Raw genomic sequence first — 18,010 nt, 5'->3', positions numbered from 1 at the left:
TGCGGAACAAAAAGGATTTAAACATTCAGCTTGCTAGCATTCAATGTACCTGCGGTTTGGTTCTAGCACATGGGTCTTCATCCTGTGGCCCTCCAGCTGCTGTGAAACTACACATCCCAGCATGCCCTGCCACAGTTTTGCTTTTAAGGTATGCTAAAACTGAGGCAGGGCATGCTGGGATATGTAGTTCCACAGCAGCTGGAGGGTCGCAGGTTGAAGACCCATGTTCTAGCATGCCTGTTCTATGATGCATGTTCCGTGATGTCACAATCAGCTTGGAATGGGGTGTCTAGCATGCATTTGCTGACAGCCACTTGAGGCAGACACACATCAGGAGATGCAGCATATCGGAGGTCTTCGATGCCTTTCCAGCAAATGCACACCACCAGCTGCTGGTCTGGACACAAAACAATGCCCACAATTGAAGGCTCAAAATGCCCAACTACAGGATTAATGTAAGTAGTGAATTTAGGAATGAATTTAGAAGTAGGAAATTAAGTTAGTTCACAAGTACATTCAAATTCAGATCTAAAGACTAGGTAGGCCTCACGTCCTGGCAGCACCCAGCATTTAAAAATGCCTTGATTATAGGTAGGGAATTAAATGTAGATAAGAAGTAGACACAAAAGAAGACTCCACAGAGCAATTATCAGGTGTCTTTATCAATTTTTGCATTTAAAAAATCAAGCAATTAGGGAACACAATGTTGCGACAATGTAACCCTATTTGCAAAATAGTACTAAATAAGTTTGTCGATGTAAGACATTTGCAAAGGCGCAAACAAAACACGCTGGAAAATGCAACTGAATCTGTTTTTGGAGGTTAGAATAGATGCAGGATCAAGTAGCTCAATGGGTAGGGTGTTTGATTAGAATTTAACAGGTTTTAGGTTTGAATCCTGGGTATGATAGTTTGAGGTGTTATTTAATAAAGTATGTTTATATATTAGTCACACATGGCTTACTTGTACAAATGGCATGTCACCAGTTAGTGCTGACTGCTGATATGCCATTTACACAAACATGCCATGTGTGACTGTATATGCATTTAAGGAGGGCACCCCTGCAATACCACAAACCATTGAGTGTCAAGTATACTAGATATATCTTCATATCTCATGTGCTTTCTCTGAGACCAATCTTGTTATGCCCCTTCCCCACAAGGCATGCGCCTTTTGTCCATATTGCAAAAATGGGGGGGAGGGCATATAATTCTCTGTCACAGGGCACCAAAAAGTCTAGTTATGGCTCTGGTATGCATTATGTAATCTGGCAGACCATCTCTCCAACACTGGCTGGTTGGAATAGAAATCCGGTTATCTATGTGAGCAAATGACCATCAACGATTTACTCTCAAACACTAAAAAATGGACAAAAATGGTCCCCTAAACAAATTGGTTAAATTTTGGGTTTAACCAATTTGTGTAATGACCATTTTTGACCACTTTTCTAGTGTTTGGGAGCAAATGGTTAATTGACATTTGCTCCTATACATTACCAGATTTTCATTCCAACCATCCAGACTGGATAGATAGCCTGACAGATAATTGTGTAGTGTACGCCCAGGATAACTGTTAGTCATGCTTTATTTTATGGCGGCACATAAATGGGTGGACAGATCCAGGGCAAGCACTGCCCACTCATGCATAGTTGTCAACTGATGTGAAGTTCCAGGGGGCAATCTCAGTTATAAAGGGAAGTATCTGGAAATTGTCCCTAGTTAAAAAAAAAAAAAAAAATTTGATCAACTCCATTTATTTAGTATGATATCCCAGGTGATAGGATGCCGGCAGTCAGAACAACATACTTTATTAAATAACACATCTCAAACTACCATACCCAGGATTCAAACCTATAACCTGTTGAATTCTAATCAAACACCCTACCTATTGAGCTATTTGATCCTGCATAAAAATTGTGAACATTATATGAAGCTATTGGTACTTTGCAAAAAAAAAGAATCAGCATTACAACGCAGCAGATCCATGCAGTTTGCAGCCACACACTACATGTATCTGCTCAGCCACAATGCTGATTATTTCTTCACAAAGTACAAGGTGAGCTCCAAACAGAATTCTCTAGCTTAGAATTATACCTTTCTTTGCCAAACCTAGAAGTCGGGTCCCCCACCCTGGGATCCCCCAGAGGGAGGCCTGCACCGTCATGCGGCAGGCTTGTCCGTTTTGGAAGCAGGCTGATGGGCAGCCCAGGATTGCTTCAGTCTGGGCTTGGCAGGTCTGGAAACATGAGCTTGCTTTGGGTATGCCTGACCTTGGGTACGCTTTACCTGGAGGATGAAAGGGCCAAGAAAAGTACTTTTAGCCTTCTGCGTGGTAGGAGTCATACTAGGTAGGCAAGCTGTTTTAGCAGTAGCCAGATCAGCTACAATCTTATTGAGGTCTTCTCCAAAAGGAGATTCAACTGAGGCAGCACAAGGGAACTCTCATCTGGGGACAACAACTGCAGGGAGAACACATATTTTCAGATGAACATGGTAGGGCAGAAGGCTGCCTAATACTGAAGCACCCCCAAACAACAAATCAAATGCAACTTACTTGACAGAGATGTGCCTGAGCAACGGCCCTCCCCAGCCCTATCCCAAATCATACTTATTTTGCATAGGAGATACCATGGTCATGAAGATTGTTCTCCCAGGGTTAGGTTCATTCATTGCATTCTGGGTATGCTGACCCCTGTGATTTCCCCAAATGTGGGAAACTCGACTGCATTATTTGTGGTAGTGGGGGACTGTATTTGTGCTTTCCTCTGGTCAGCTCTGGTAAAATTCAGATTTCTTTGTCTCAGATCTTCCTCTAGCCTTGTTCTTCTTTCGAGAGTTCCCTTGTGCTGCCTCAGTTGGATCTCCTTCACTTGACAGGGGGGTGCCCGAGCAGCGACCCTCCCCAGCTCTAGCCCAACTCCTACTTACCTGCCAGGTGAGATACTATGATCATGAAGTTGCTTCTCCCAGGGCAAGGCTCACCCATTGCACTCTGGGTGTGCTGCCCCTGCGATTTCCCCAAATGTGGGAAACTTGACTGCATAATTTGAGTTTTCCCTGGTCGGCTCTCATGTAATTCAGATCTCTTTGTCTCAGGTCTCTCTCCAGCCTAGTTTGCTGTCTGGTTCCACTTCTTTTTTCTTGAGCCCCTCCCTTCTATACCCTTGTGCACTATCCTGACTTCTCCTCCCGTCTGCTTACTTTGTGCCTCCCAATGCACAATGCAAACTACGGGTAGTGCTGCAGGGCCCACACCCTTTTACTTGCTTTACAGAGCAGCTCTGGAGCTGTTACAGTGCCCAGCTGCTGCAAGAAATCAGCTTGAATGCTTCAGGGGCTGGGGAATGGCCAACATGAGCCCCACACCGAAGGAGGGTGGGGGTGCTTAATGCGAACTAGGGGTCATCCAAGCACCACAAAAGGCCTCCATGCCCTGCACGCTCCTTTTCTCTTTTCATATGCAGACAAGGGTTGAAGCCAACTTTGACCCACTGCTTGGATGACATCACCATATTCAAATCCATCTGCTGCAGGCCATCCCCCAGGAATGCTTGCACTAGTTGTTGCATTTGGTTTGTTGTTTGGGGGTGCTTCAGTATTAGGCAGCCTTCTGCCACCCCATGTTCATCTGAAAATATGTGTTCTCCCTGCAGTTGTTGTCCCCAGATGAGAGTTCCCTTGTGCTGCCTCAGTTGAATCTCCTTTACTTGACAGAGATGTGCCTGAGCAGCGGCCCTCCCCAGCCCTATCCCAAATCATACTTATTTTGCATAGGAGATACTATTGTCATGAAGATTGTTTTCCCAGGGTGAGGTTCATTCATTGCATTCTGGGTATGCTGACCCCTGTGATTTCCCCAAATGTGGGAAACTCGACTGCATTATTTGTGGTAGTGGTGGACTGTGTTTGTGCTTTCCTCTGGTCAGCTCTGGTAAAGTCAGATTTCTTTGTCTCAGATCTTCCTCTAGCCTTGTTCTTCTTTTGAGAGTTCCCTTGTGCTGCCTCAGTTGGATCTCCTTCACTTGAAAGGTAGTGCCCGAGCAGCGACCCTCCCCAGCTCTAGCCCAACTCCTACTAACCTGCCAGGTGAGATACTATGATCATGAAGGTGCTTCTCCCAGGGCAAGGCTCACCCATTGCACTCTGGGTGTGCTGCCCCTTGCGATTTCCCCAAATGTGGGAAACTTGACTGCATAATTTGTGTTTCCCCTGGACGGCTCTCGTATAATTCAGATCTCTTTGTCTCAGGTCTCTCTCCAGCCTAGTATGCTGTCTGTTTCCACTTCTCTTTTCTTGAGCCCCTCCCTTCTATAACCTTGTGCACTATCCTGACTTCTCCTCCCGTCTGCTTACTTTGTGCCTTCCAATGCACAATGCAAACTACAGGTAGTGCTGCAGGGCCCACACCCTTTTACTTGCCTTACAGAGCAGCTCTGGAGCTGTTACAGTACCCAGCTGCTGCAAGAAATCAGCTTGAATGCTTCAGGGGCTGGGGCATGGCCAACATGAGCCCCACACCGAAGGAGGGTGGGGGTGTTTAATGCAAACTAGGGGTCATCCAAGCGTCGCAAAAGGCCGCCATGCCCTGCATATCCCTTTTCTCTTTTCATAAGCAGACGAGGGTTGAAGCCAACTTTGACCCACTGCTTGGATGACATCACTTGCTGCCTTTCCAATGAAGCAAGTTTAATTTAGTAATAGGTGAAAAACCATCCCTACAAAGGTGTTAATCAGATACTTGGCTTTGTGGACACTTTTCAGAGAACAAATTAGTTAGCATAAAAATAAAGCCAGAAAATGAAGAGCTGTTTAATCACTCAATTGGATTTTTCTGCAAGCGTATTTCTTTTTCTCTGCAACCCACTGCTAAGTTGTGCTTCCTAGCTGTTCTTTTATAAAATCACTTAATCAAATCTAACTCTGATTACATCAGAGAAGGCCAGGTACCCTACACCATAAGAGGGGGTTTGAAATTTTGACTTGTCTACTTAAAGATCACCAAAATCTGATGACAAGGTCAATAACATCCCTGGGTGGGATTGAACCACCAACCCTTTGGTTAATAACCAAACACACTAACCGATTGCACCACCGAGACACTTTGCAAAAGTACATACTGACAAAGGTTAATAAGCATTCATCTAGAACGTTTCCTAGAAAACTTTAAAAAGTCAATAATCTGGAGAGTTTTTGTAAGATGTTTCTTCCATCAACCAATGAAGAAACGCATTGGTACTTTCCCATGATGAGTGAGTGCTTCAGGATCTCTTGCACTTACATGTGCAGCAGAGTACTGCAATGGAAGCATGCTGGGCCCCTTAACCCAGAGGTAGGCAGATTGAAACTATCCTCTGCTATATGCATTTTTTTTTTGTTAATTAAAGTAATCCAAAACTGGGATTGATATTTTTGCTCTTTTATTTTTACTTAAAGTACAATAACTTTTACCATTTTAATTTGTTTTAATAGTATATTGACAGTATTGTTTTCTTTCAAAAATCCACTTAATTTTCTTTACCCTATTATTAAAATGGTAATTGACAAAAACAAACTACATTGTCACCAGAAGAGCAATACAAAATGTACAAGTGATATATTAAAATCATCTTTCCAGCTTGAATTTCAATGATGCATTGGGGCAACGATTTTGTGAGAAACATCTTCACCCTTAAATAAAGATTTTCTTAATTCCTTACCTGTGTGCTAATTAGATATCACCTTGTTTTCACATTAAACAGACTTCCACATGAGAAAGCAGCAAGGATGCAGTGGCGTTAATGTTTCCTGGTGTCAACCTGTATTATTTCAGTAGATATTGAAATGAGGATGCATCTTGCTGCCTTTCCAATGAAGCAAGTTTAATTTAGTAATAGGTGAAAAACCATCCCTACAAAGATGTTAATCAGATACTTGGCTTTGTGGACACTTTTCAGAGAACAAATTTGTTAGCATAAAAATAAAGCCAGAAAATGAAGAGCTGTTTAATCACTCAATTTGATTTTTTTGCCAGCATATTTCTTTTTCTCTGCAAACCACTGCTAAATTGTGCTTCCTAGCTGTTTTTATAAAATCACTGAATCAAATCTAACTCTGATTACATCAGAGAAGGCCAGGTACCCTACACCATAACAGGGGTTTTTGAAATTTTGACTTGTCTACTTAAAGATCACCAAAATCTGATAACAAGGTCAATTACATCCCTGGGTGGGATTGAACCACCAACCTTTTGGTTAATAGCTGTACACACTAACTGATTGCGCCACAGCGACACTTTGCAAAAGTACATACTGACAAAGGCTAATAAGCATTCATCTAGAACGTTTCCTAGAAAAACTTTAAATAGTCAATAATCTGGAGAGTTTTTGTAAGATGTTTCTTCCATCAACCAATGAAGAAACACATTGGTACTTTCCCATGATGAGTGAGTGCTTCAGGATCTCTTGCAATTACATGTGCAGCAGAGTACTGTAATGGAAGCATGCTGGGTCCATAGCCCAGAGGTAGGCAGATTGAAACTATCCTCTGCTATATGCGTTTTTTTTTTGTTAATTAAAGTAATCCAAAACTGGGATTGATATTTTTGCTCTTTTATTTTTACTTAAAGTACAATAACTTTTACCATTTTCATTTGTTTTAATAGTATATTGACAGTATTGTTTTCTTTCAAAAATCCACTTAATTTTCTTTACCCGATTATTAAAATGGTAATTGACAAAAACAAACTACATTGTCACCAGAAGAGCAATACAAAATGTACAAGTGATATATTAAAATCATCTTTCCAGCTTGAATTTCAATGATGCATTGGGGCAACGATTTTGTGAGAAACATCTTCACCCTTAAATAAATATTTTCTTAATTCCTTACCTGTGTGCTAATTAGATATCACCTTGTTTTCACATTAAACAGACTTCCACATGAGAAAGCACAAAGGATGCAGTGGCGTTAATGTTTCCTGGTGTCAACCTGTATTATTTCAGTAGATATTGAAATGAGGATGCATCTTGCTGCCTTTCCAATGAAGCAAGTTTAATTTAGTAATAGGTTAAAAACCATCCCTACAAATGTGTTAATCAGAAACTTGGCTTTGTGGACACTTTTCAGAGAACAAATTTGTTAGCATAAAAATAAAGCCAGAAAATGAAAAGCTGTTTAATCACTCAATTGGATTTTTTTGCCAGCATATTTCTTTTTCTCTGCAACCCACTGCTAAATTGTGCTTCCTAGCTGTTTTTATAAAATCACTGAATCAAATCTAACTCTGATTACATCAGAGAAGGCCAGGTACCCTACACCATAAGAGGGGGTTTGAAATTTTCACTTGTCTACATAAAGATCACCAAAATCTGATAACAAGGTCAATTACGTCCCTGGGTGGGATTGAACCACCAACCTTTTGGTTAATAGCCTTACACAGTAACTGATTGCGCCACAGCAACACTTTGTAAAAGTCCATACTGACAAAGGCTAATAAGCATTCATCTAGAACGATTACTAGAAACATTTTAAAAAGTCAATAATGTGGAGAGTTTTTGTAAGATGTTTCTTCCATCAACCAATGAAGAAACACATTGGTACTTTCCCATGATGAGTGAGTGCTTCAGGATCTCTTGCACTTACATGTGCAGCAGAGTACTGTAATGGAAGCATGCTGGGTCCATAACCCAGAGGTAGGCAGATTGAAACTATCCTTTGCTATATGCATTTTTTTTTTTGTTCATTAAAGTAATCCAAAACTGGGTTTGATATTTTAGCTTTTATTTTTACTTAAAGTACAATAACTTTTACCATTTTAATTTGTTTTAGTGCAAATGGCATATCAGCAGTCAGCACTAACTGGTGACATGCCATTTGTACAAGTAAGCCATGTGTGACTAATATATAAACATGCTTTATTAAATAACACCTCAAACTATCATACCCAGGATTCAAACCTATAACCTGTTGAATTCTAATCAAACACCCTACCCATGGAGCTACTTGATCCTGCATCTTTTCTAACCTCCAAAAACAGATTCAGTTGCATTTTCCAGCGTGTTTTGTTTGCGCCTTTGCAAATGTCTTACATCGACAAACTTATTTAGTACTATTTTGCAAATAGGGTTACATTGTCGCAACATTGTGCTCCCTAATTGCTTGATTTTTTAAATGCAACAATTGATAAAGACACCTGATAATTGCTCTGTGGAGTCTTATTTTGTGTTTTGTGTTTAGTCTTTAGATCTGAATTTGAATGTACTTGTGAACTAACTTAATTTCCTACTTCTAAATTCATTCCTAAATTCACTACTTACATGAATCCTGTAGTTGGGCATTTTGGGACTTCGATTGTGGGCATTGTTTTGTGTCCAGACCAGCAGCAGGTGGTGTGCATTTGCTGGAAAGGCATCGAAGACCTCCGATATGCTGCATCTCCTGATGTGTGTCTCCCTCAAGTGGCTGTCAGCAAATGCCTGCTAGACACCCCATTCCAAGCTGATTGTGACATCATGGAACATGCATCATAGAACAGGCATGCTAAAACATGGGTCTTCAACCTGCGACCCTCCAGCTGCTGTGGAACTACACATCCCAGCATGCCCTGCCTCAGTTTTAGCATACCTTAATAGCAAAACTGTGGCAGGGCATGCTGGGATGTGTAGTTTCACAGCAGCTGGAGGGCCACAGGATGAAGACCCATGTGCTAGAGCCAAGCCGCAGGTACATTGAATGCTAGCAAGCTGAATATTTAAATCCTTTTTGTTCCGCAGCATTCCAATGCGGAAGATTCCATGGAACCAGAGATCCTTCCATTGAGAAGGACATGCTGCCTGGATGACTACACTGTGCAAATTAAATCACGGAGCCAGTTGGCTTGTGGGTGGCTCTGGTGACTGGGTGGTTGGGTGGGTGGTGTGTCGGAAGTGGAGCGCATGCAAATGATTGTGTATCATCCAGCTAGTGAGAGAGAAAACTCATGCAGGAGTGTGCCTGCTTGTCAGTGGGTTATGCACCTTGCCAGACGTTAAATCTACTTAGAGCAGCTGGAGGGGACAAGAGCAGGTTTGCAAAATATAGATAGAAGAGCATATATGCTGGCGCATTCTCCATGATTGTGTCAGCTTATGTTTTGGTGCACTGCACTTTCCTCCACTAAGTTTTAGCCATTTTTGTTAAGCTCAAGTGTAGTTGCTTCTCAGCCTTTTGGCTGTGATCTTGTATCGTGGTTGAAGGGTCTGCTGGAGGGAGGGATTGTTTTCTTCATTGGCGAAAGACCAAAGATATTCCAGGATGGAAGGCTTGGGAACACTATCTGTTTTTCAGTTGTGGAAGAGCACAGAGGTCGGATTGGACTACATTCTATAGTAAAGGATATCTTTCTATTTATTGACCCTCCCCTTATATGTGTCTGTGTTACAATAAAGCTTCGGTTTTGTGAATCCCTCACCCTCTTACACTCCACACCCATAGCCTTATTAACTGTTGTATTATTGTATACTTTAAATGTATAGTGCAGTTCATGATTTATAGTGTAGACTGGCCTGTGCTGTAGTTCTTGAACTGTACTATACCGTCAGCATTTGTATTGTGTTTTGGCTGTGCTGCAACACTGTATTTATGTGTGCAATGTTTATGTATGTTTTTTTTTTATGTCAATAAAGACTGCTTTTTCAAGCCAATATCTGAAAACAATCAATGTTTATCTTTGATGGCAATAAAAGTGGTATGATATTTGATGCTTTTGAAATCCAATATCTGATATGTCCCCTATCTGGGAACCATATATTAAATGGCTTTTCAGAAAAGGGAGATGGGAGAAGAGCTTTCATTACTTGTAGGACCGATGCACATAAAGAAGCAAAAAAACATACATAAACATTACACACATAAGTACCGCGTTGCGGCACAGCCAAAACACAATAGAAATGCTGATGGTATAGTACAGTTCAAGAACTACAGCACAGGCCAGCCTACACTATAAATCATGAACTGCACTATACATTTAAACTGTACAATAATACAACAGTTAATAAGGCTATGGGTGTGGAGTGTAAGAGGGTGAGGGAATCACAAGCCCGAAGCTTTATTGAAAGACTGACACATATAAGGGGAGGTTTAATAAATAGAAAGACATCCTTTACTATAGAATGTAGTCCAATCCGACCTCTGTGCTCTTCCACAACTGAAAAACAGATAGTGTTCCCAAGCCTTCCATCCTGGAATATCTTTGGTCTTTCGCCAATGAAGAAAGCAATCCCTCCCTCCAGCAGACCCTTCAACCACGATACAAGATCACAGCCAAAAGGCCGAGAAGCAACTACACTTGAGCTTAACAAAAATGGCTAAAACTTAGTGGAGGAAAGTGCAGTGCACCAAAACATAAGCTGACACAATCATGGAGAATGCGCCAGCATATATGCTCTTCTATCTATATTTTGCAAACATGCTCTTGTCCCCTCCAGCTGCTCTATGTAGATTTAACGTCTGGCAAGGTGCATAACCCACTGACAAGCAGGCACACTCCTGCATGAGTTTTCACTCTCACTAGCTGGATGATACACAATCATTTGCATGTGCTCCACCTCCGACACACCACCCACCCAACCACCCAGTCACCAGAGCCACCCACAAACCAACTGGCTCCGTGATTTAATTTGCACAGTGTAGTCATCCAGGCAGCATGTCCTTCTCAATGGAAGGATCTCTGGTTCCATGGAATCTTCCGCATTGGAATGCTGCGGAACAAAAAGGATTTAAATATTCAGCTTGCTAGCATTCAATGTACCTGCGGCTTGGCTCTAGCACATGGGTCTTCATCCTGTGGCCCTCCAGCTGCTGTGAAACTACACATCCCAGCACGCCCTGCCACAGTTTTGCTATAAGGTATGCTAAAACTGAGGCAGGGCATGCTGGGATGTGTAGTTCCACAGCAGCTGGAGGGTCGCAGGTTGAAGACCCATGTTTTAGCATGCCTGTTCTATGATGCATGTTCCGTGATGTCACAATCAGCTTGGAATGGGGTGTCTAGCAGGCATTTGCTGACAGCCACTTGAGGGAGACACACATCAGGAGATGCAGCATATCGGAGGTCTTTGATGCCTTTCCAGCAAATGCACACCACCTGCTGCTGGTCTGGACACAAAACAATGCCCACAATCGAAGTCCCAAAATGCCCAACTACAGGATTCATGTAAGTAGTGAATTTAGGAATGAATTTAGAAGTAGGAAATTAAGTTAGTTCACAAGTACATTCAAATTCAGATCTAAAGTCTAGGTAGGCCTCACGTCCTGGCAGCCGCCAGCATTTAAAAATGCCTTGATTAGAGGTACGGAATTAAATGTAGATAAGAAGTAGACACAAAATAAGACTCCGCAGAGCAGTTATCAGGTGTTTTTATCAATTGTTGCATTTAAAAAATCAAGCAATTAGGGAACACAATGTTGCAACAATGTAACCCTATTTGCAAAATAGTACTAAATAAGTTTGTCGATGTAAGACATTTGCAAAGGCGCATCCAAAACACGCTGGAAAATGCAACTGAATCTGTTTTTGGAGGCTAGAATAGGAAATGTGCATCGGTCCTACAAGTACTGAAAGCTCTTCTCCCATCTCCCTTTTCTGAAAAGCCATTTAATATATGGTTCCCAGATAGGGGACATATCAGATATTGCCTTTCAAAAGCAGCAAATATCATACCACTTCTATTGCCATCAAAGATAAACATTGATTGTTTTCAGATATTGGATTGAAAAAGCAGTCTTTATTGACATAAAGAAGCAAAAAAACATACATAAACATTACACACATAAGTACTGTGTTGCAGCACAGCCAAAACACAATACAAATGCTGTCGGTATAGTACAGTTCAAGAACTACAGTACAGGTCAGCCTACACTATAAATCATGAACTGCACTATACATTTAAACAATACAATAGTTAATAAGGCTATGGGTGTGGAGTGTAAGAGGGTGACGGAATCACAAGCCCAAAGCTTTATTGAAAGACAGACACATATAAAGGGAGGATTAATAAATACAAAGATACCCTTTACTATAGAATGTAGTCCAATCCGGTCTTTCAACTCTTCCACAACTGAAAAACGGATAGTGTTCCCAAGCCTTCCATCCTGGAATATCTTCAGTCTCTCGCCAATGAAGAAAACAATCCCTCCAGCAGACTCTTCAACCACAATACAATATCACAGCCAAAAGAGCGAGAAGCAACTACACTTGCGTTTAAACAAAATGGCTAAAACTTAGTGGAGGAAAGTGCAGTGCACCAAAACATAAGCTGACACAATCATGGAGAATGCGCCAGCATATATGCTCTTCTGTGTATATTTTCCAAACCTGCTCTTGTCCCCTCCAGTTGCTCCATGTAGATTTGACGTCTGGCAAGGTGCATAACTCACTGACAAGCAGGCACACTCCTGCATGAGTTTTCTCTCTCACTAGCTGGATGATACACATTCATTTGCATGTGCTCCACCTCCGACACACCGCCCACCCAACCACCCAGTCACCAGAGCCACCCACAAGCCAACTGGCTCCGTGATTTAATTTGCACAGTACAGTCATCCAGGCAGCATGTCCTTCTCAATGGAATAATCTCTGGTTCCATGGAATCTTCCGCATTGGAATGCTGCGGAACAAAAAGGATTTAAACATTCAGCTTGCTAGCATTCAATGTACCTGCGGTTTGGTTCTAGCACATGGGTCTTCATCCTGTGGCCCTCCAGCTGCTGTGAAACTACACATCCCAGCATGCCCTGCCACAGTTTTGCTATTAAGGTATGCTAAAACTGAGGCAGGGCATGCTGGGATATGTAGTTCCACAGCAGCTGGAGGGTCGCAGGTTGAAGACCCATGTTCTAGCATGCCTATTCTATGATGCATGTTCCGTGATGTCACAATCAGCTTGGAATGGGGTGTCTAGCATGCATTTGCTGACAGCCACTTGAGGCAGACACACATCAGGAGATGCAGCATATCGGAGGTCTTCGATGCCTTTCCAGCAAATGCACACCACCAGCTGCTGGTCTGGACACAAAACAATGCCCACAATTGAAGGCTCAAAATGCCCAACTACAGGATTAATGTAAGTAGTGAATTTAGGAATGAGTTTAGAAGTAGGAAATTAAGTTAGTTCACAAGTACATTCAAATTCAGATCTAAAGACTAGGTAGGCCTCACGTCCTGGCAGCACCCAGCATTTAAAAATGCCTTGATTATAGGTAGGGAATTAAATGTAGATAAGAAGTAGACACAAAAGAAGACTCCACAGAGCAATTATCAGGTGTCTTTATCAATTTTTGCATTTAAAAAATCAAGCAATTAGGGAACACAATGTTGCGACAATGTAACCCTATTTGCAAAATAGTACTAAATAAGTTTGTCGATGTAAGACATTTGCAAAGGCGCAAACAAAACACGCTGGAAAATGCAACTGAATCTGTTTTTGGAGGTTAGAATAGATGCAGGATCAAGTAGCTCAATGGGTAGGGTGTTTGATTAGAATTTAACAGGTTATAGGTTTGAATCCTGGGTATGATAGTTTGAGGTGTTATTTAATAAAGTATGTTTATATATTAGTCACACATGGCTTACTTGTACAAATGGCATGTCACCAGTTAGTGCTGACTGCTGATATGCCATTTACACAAACATGCCATGTGTGACTGTATATGCATTTAAGGAGGGCACCCCTGCAATACCACAAACCATTGAGTGTCAAGTATACTAGATATATCTTCATATCTCATGTGCTTTCTCTGAGACCAATCTTGTTATGCCCCTTCCCCACAAGGCATGCGCCTTTTGTCCATATTGCAAAAATGGGGGGGAGGGCATATAATTCTCTGTCACAGGGCACCAAAAAGTCTAGTTATGGCTCTGGTATGCATTATGTAATCTGGCAGACCATCTCTCCAACACTGGCTGGTTGGAATAGAAATCCGGTTATCTATGTGAGCAAATGACCATCAACGATTTACTCTCAAACACTAAAAAATGGACAAAAATGGTCCCCTAAACAAATTGGTTAAATTTTGGGTTTAACCAATTTGTGTAATGACCATTTTTGACCACTTTTCTAGTGTTTGGGAGCAAATGGTTAATTGACATTTGCTCCTATACATTACCAGATTTTCATTCCATCCATCCAGACTGGATAGATAGCCTGACAGATAATTGTGTAGTGTACGCCCAGGATAACTGTTAGTCATGCTTTATTTTATGGCGGCACATAAATGGGTGGACAGATCCAGGGCAAGCACTGCCCACTCATGCATAGTTGTCAACTGATGTGAAGTTCCAGGGGGCAATCTCAGTTATAAAGAGAAGTATCTGGAAATTGTCCCTAGTTAAAAAAAAATAAATTTGATCAACTCCATTTATTTAGTATGATATCCCAGGTGATAGGATGCCGGCAGTCAGAACAACATACTTTATTAAATAACACATCTCAAACTACCATACCCAGGATTCAAACCTATAACCTGTTGAATTCTAATCAAACACCCTACCTATTGAGCTATTTGATCCTGCATAAAAATTGTGAACATTATATGAAGCTATTGGTACTTTGCAAAAAAAAAGAATCAGCATTACAACGCAGCAGATCCATGCAGTTTGCAGCCACACACTACATGTATCTGCTCAGCCACAATGCTGATTATTTCTTCACAAAGTACAAGGTGAGCTCCAAACAGAATTCTCTAGCTTAGAATTATACCTTTCTTTGCCAAACCTAGAAGTCGGGCCCCCCACCCTGGGATCCCCCAGAGGGAGGCCTGCACCGTCATGCGGCAGGCTTGTCCGTTTTGGAAGCAGGCTGATGGGCAGCCCAGGATTGCTTCAGTCTGGGCTTGGCAGGTCTGGAAACATGAGCTTGCTTTGGGTATGCCTGACCTTGGGTACGCTTTACCTGGAGGATGAAAGGGCCAAGAAAAGTACTTTTAGCCTTCTGCGTGGTAGGAGTCATACTAGGTAGGCAAGCTGTTTTAGCAGTAGCCAGATCAGCTACAATCTTATTGAGGTCTTCTCCAAAAGGAGATTCAACTGAGGCAGCACAAGGGAACTCTCATCTGGGGACAACAACTGCAGGGAGAACACATATTTTCAGATGAACATGGTAGGGCAGAAGGCTGCCTAATACTGAAGCACCCCCAAACAACAAATCAAATGCAACTTACTTGACAGAGATGTGCCTGAGCAACGGCCCTCCCCAGCCCTATCCCAAATCATACTTATTTTGCATAGGAGATACCATGGTCATGAAGATTGTTCTCCCAGGGTTAGGTTCATTCATTGCATTCTGGGTATGCTGACCCCTGTGATTTCCCCAAATGTGGGAAACTCGACTGCATTATTTGTGGTAGTGGGGGACTGTGTTTGTGCTTTCCTCTGGTCAGCTCTGGTAAAAGTCAGATTTCTTTGTCTCAGATCTTCCTCTAGCCTTTGTCTTCTTTCGAGAGTTCCCTTGTGCTGCCTCAGTTGGATCTCCTTCACTTGACAGGGGGGTGCCCGAGCAGCGACCCTCCCCAGCTCTAGCCCAACTCCTACTTACCTGCCAGGTGAGATACTATGATCATGAAGTTGCTTCTCCCAGGGCAAGGCTCACCCATTGCACTCTGGGTGTGCTGCCCCTGCGATTTCCCCAAATGTGGGAAACTTGACTGCATAATTTGAGTTTTCCCTGGTCGGCTCTCATGTAATTCAGATCTCTTTGTCTCAGGTCTCTCTCCAGCCTAGTTTGCTGTCTGGTTCCACTTCTTTTTTCTTGAGCCCCTCCCTTCTATACCCTTGTGCACTATCCTGACTTCTCCTCCCGTCTGCTTACTTTGTGCCTCCCAATGCACAATGCAAACTACGGGTAGTGCTGCAGGGCCCACACCCTTTTACTTGCTTTACAGAGCAGCTCTGGAGCTGTTACAGTGCCCAGCTGCTGCAAGAAATCAGCTTGAATGCTTCAGGGGCTGGGGAATGGCCAACATGAGCCCCACACCGAAGGAGGGTGGGGGTGCTTAATGTGAACTAGGGGTCATCCAAGCACCACAAAAGGCCTCCATGCCCTGCACGCTCCTTTTCTCTTTTCATATGCAGACGAGGGTTGAAGCCAACTTTGACCCACTGCTTGGATGACATCACCATATTCAAATCCATCTGCTGCAGGCCATCCCCCAGGAATGCTTGCACTAGTTGTTGCATTTGGTTTGTTGTTTGGGGGTGCTTCAGTATTAGGCAGCCTTCTGCCACCCCATGTTCATCTGAAAATATGTGTTCTCCCTGCAGTTGTTGTCCCCAGATGAGAGTTCCCTTGTGCTGCCTCAGTTGAATCTCCTTTACTTGACAGAGATGTGCCTGAGCAACGGCCCTCCCCAGCCCTATCCCAAATCATACTTATTTTGCATAGGAGATACTATTGTCATGAAGATTGTTCTCCCAGGGTGAGGTTCATTCATTGCATTCTGGGTATGCTGACCCCTGTGATTTCCCCAAATGTGGGAAACTCGACTGCATTATTTGTGGTAGTGGTGGACTGTGTTTGTGCTTTCCTCTAGTCAGCTCTGGTAAAAGTCAGATTTCTTTGTCTCAGATCTTCCTCTAGCCTTGTTCTTCTTTTGAGAGTTCCCTTGTGCTGCCTCAGTTGGATCTCCTTCACTTGAAAGGTAGTGCCCGAGCAGCGACCCTCCCCAGCTCTAGCCCAACTCCTACTAACCTGCCAGGTGAGATACTATGATCATGAAGGTGCTTCTCCCAGGGCAAGGCTCACCCATTGCACTCTGGGTGTGCTGCCCCTTGCGATTTCCCCAAATGTGGGAAACTTGACTGCATAATTTGTGTTTCCCCTGGACGGCTCTCGTATAATTCAGATCTCTTTGTCTCAGGTCTCTCTCCAGCCTAGTATGCTGTCTGTTTCCACTTCTCTTTTCTTGAGCCCATCCCTTCTATAACCTTGTGCACTATCCTGACTTCTCCTCCCGTCTGCTTACTTTGTGCCTTCCAATGCACAATGCAAACTACAGGTAGTGCTGCAGGGCCCACACCCTTTTACTTGCCTTACAGAGCAGCTCTGGAGCTGTTACAGTACCCAGCTGCTGCAAGAAATCAGCTTGAATGCTTTAGGGGCTGGGGCATGGCCAACATGAGCCCCACACCGAAGGAGGGTGGGGGTGTTTAATGCGAACTAGGGGTCATCCAAGCGTCGCAAAAGGCCGCCATGCCCTGCATATCCCTTTTCTCTTTTCATAAGCAGACGAGGGATGAAGCCAACTTTGACCCACTGCTTGGATGACATCACTTGCTGCCTTTCCAATGAAGCAAGTTTAATTTAGTAATAGGTGAAAAACCATCCCTACAAAGGTGTTAATCAGATACTTGGCTTTGTGGACACTTTTCAGAGAACAAATTTGTTAGCATAAAAATAAAGCCAGAAAATGAAGAGCTGTTTAATCACTCAATTGGATTTTTCTGCAAGCGTATTTCTTTTTCTCTGCAACCCACTGCTAAGTTGTGCTTCCTAGCTGTTCTTTTATAAAATCACTTAATCAAATCTAACTCTGATTACATCAGAGAAGGCCAGGTACCCTACACCATAAGAGGGGTTTTTGAAATTTTGACTTGTCTACTTAAAGATCACCAAAATCTGATAACAAGGTAAATTACGTCCCTGGGTAGGATTGAACCACCAACCTTTTGGTTAATAACCGAACACGCTAACTGATTGCGCCACAGAGACACATTGCGAAAGTATATACTGACAAAGGCTAATAAGCATTCATCTAGAACGTTTCCTAGAAAAACTTTAAAAAGTCAATAATCTGGAGAGTTTTTGTAAGATGTTTCTTCCATCAACCAATGAAGAAACACATTGGTACTTTCCCATGATGAGTGAGTGCTTCAGGATCTCTTGCACTTACATGTGCAGCAGAGTACTGCAATGGAAGCATGCTGGGCCCATAACCCAGAGGTAGGCAGATTGAAACTATCCTCTGCTATATGCATTTTTTTTTGTTAATTAAAGTAATC

At 42.6% G+C, this 18,010-nt stretch overlaps 8 non-coding genes across 8 annotated transcripts; all 8 read left to right on the top strand.

Moving 5' to 3' along the window:
• The first annotated feature begins 2,604 nt into the window (after positions 1–2,604).
• On the top strand, positions 2,605–2,768 carry LOC135012094 (U1 spliceosomal RNA). Its single transcript, XR_010211107.1, has one exon. It is a non-coding gene; the product is annotated as a U1 spliceosomal RNA (small nuclear RNA).
• Positions 2,769–2,920: 152 nt separating this feature from the next.
• LOC135011930 (U1 spliceosomal RNA) lies at positions 2,921–3,083 on the top strand. The gene has a single exon (XR_010210965.1). It is a non-coding gene; the product is annotated as a U1 spliceosomal RNA (small nuclear RNA).
• Positions 3,084–3,757: 674 nt separating this feature from the next.
• On the top strand, positions 3,758–3,921 carry LOC135011743 (U1 spliceosomal RNA). Its single transcript, XR_010210789.1, has one exon. It is a non-coding gene; the product is annotated as a U1 spliceosomal RNA (small nuclear RNA).
• A 150-nt stretch (positions 3,922–4,071) lies between these two features.
• On the top strand, positions 4,072–4,235 carry LOC135011836 (U1 spliceosomal RNA). Its single transcript, XR_010210877.1, has one exon. It is a non-coding gene; the product is annotated as a U1 spliceosomal RNA (small nuclear RNA).
• Positions 4,236–15,224: 10,989 nt separating this feature from the next.
• LOC135011705 (U1 spliceosomal RNA) lies at positions 15,225–15,388 on the top strand. The gene has a single exon (XR_010210752.1). It is a non-coding gene; the product is annotated as a U1 spliceosomal RNA (small nuclear RNA).
• A 152-nt stretch (positions 15,389–15,540) lies between these two features.
• LOC135011929 (U1 spliceosomal RNA) lies at positions 15,541–15,703 on the top strand. Its single transcript, XR_010210964.1, has one exon. It is a non-coding gene; the product is annotated as a U1 spliceosomal RNA (small nuclear RNA).
• Positions 15,704–16,377: 674 nt separating this feature from the next.
• Positions 16,378–16,541, top strand: LOC135011739 (U1 spliceosomal RNA). Its single transcript, XR_010210785.1, has one exon. It is a non-coding gene; the product is annotated as a U1 spliceosomal RNA (small nuclear RNA).
• A 151-nt stretch (positions 16,542–16,692) lies between these two features.
• LOC135011835 (U1 spliceosomal RNA) lies at positions 16,693–16,856 on the top strand. Its single transcript, XR_010210876.1, has one exon. It is a non-coding gene; the product is annotated as a U1 spliceosomal RNA (small nuclear RNA).
• Positions 16,857–18,010: the final 1,154 nt, after the last annotated feature.

The sequence above is a fragment of the Pseudophryne corroboree genome, unplaced genomic scaffold (assembly GCF_028390025.1).
Source record: "Pseudophryne corroboree isolate aPseCor3 unplaced genomic scaffold, aPseCor3.hap2 scaffold_251, whole genome shotgun sequence".
Taxonomy (NCBI): Eukaryota; Metazoa; Chordata; class Amphibia; order Anura; family Myobatrachidae; genus Pseudophryne; species Pseudophryne corroboree.
The sequence above is the reverse complement of the archived record's forward strand: the minus strand, read 5'-3'. Positions and strand labels throughout refer to the sequence as shown.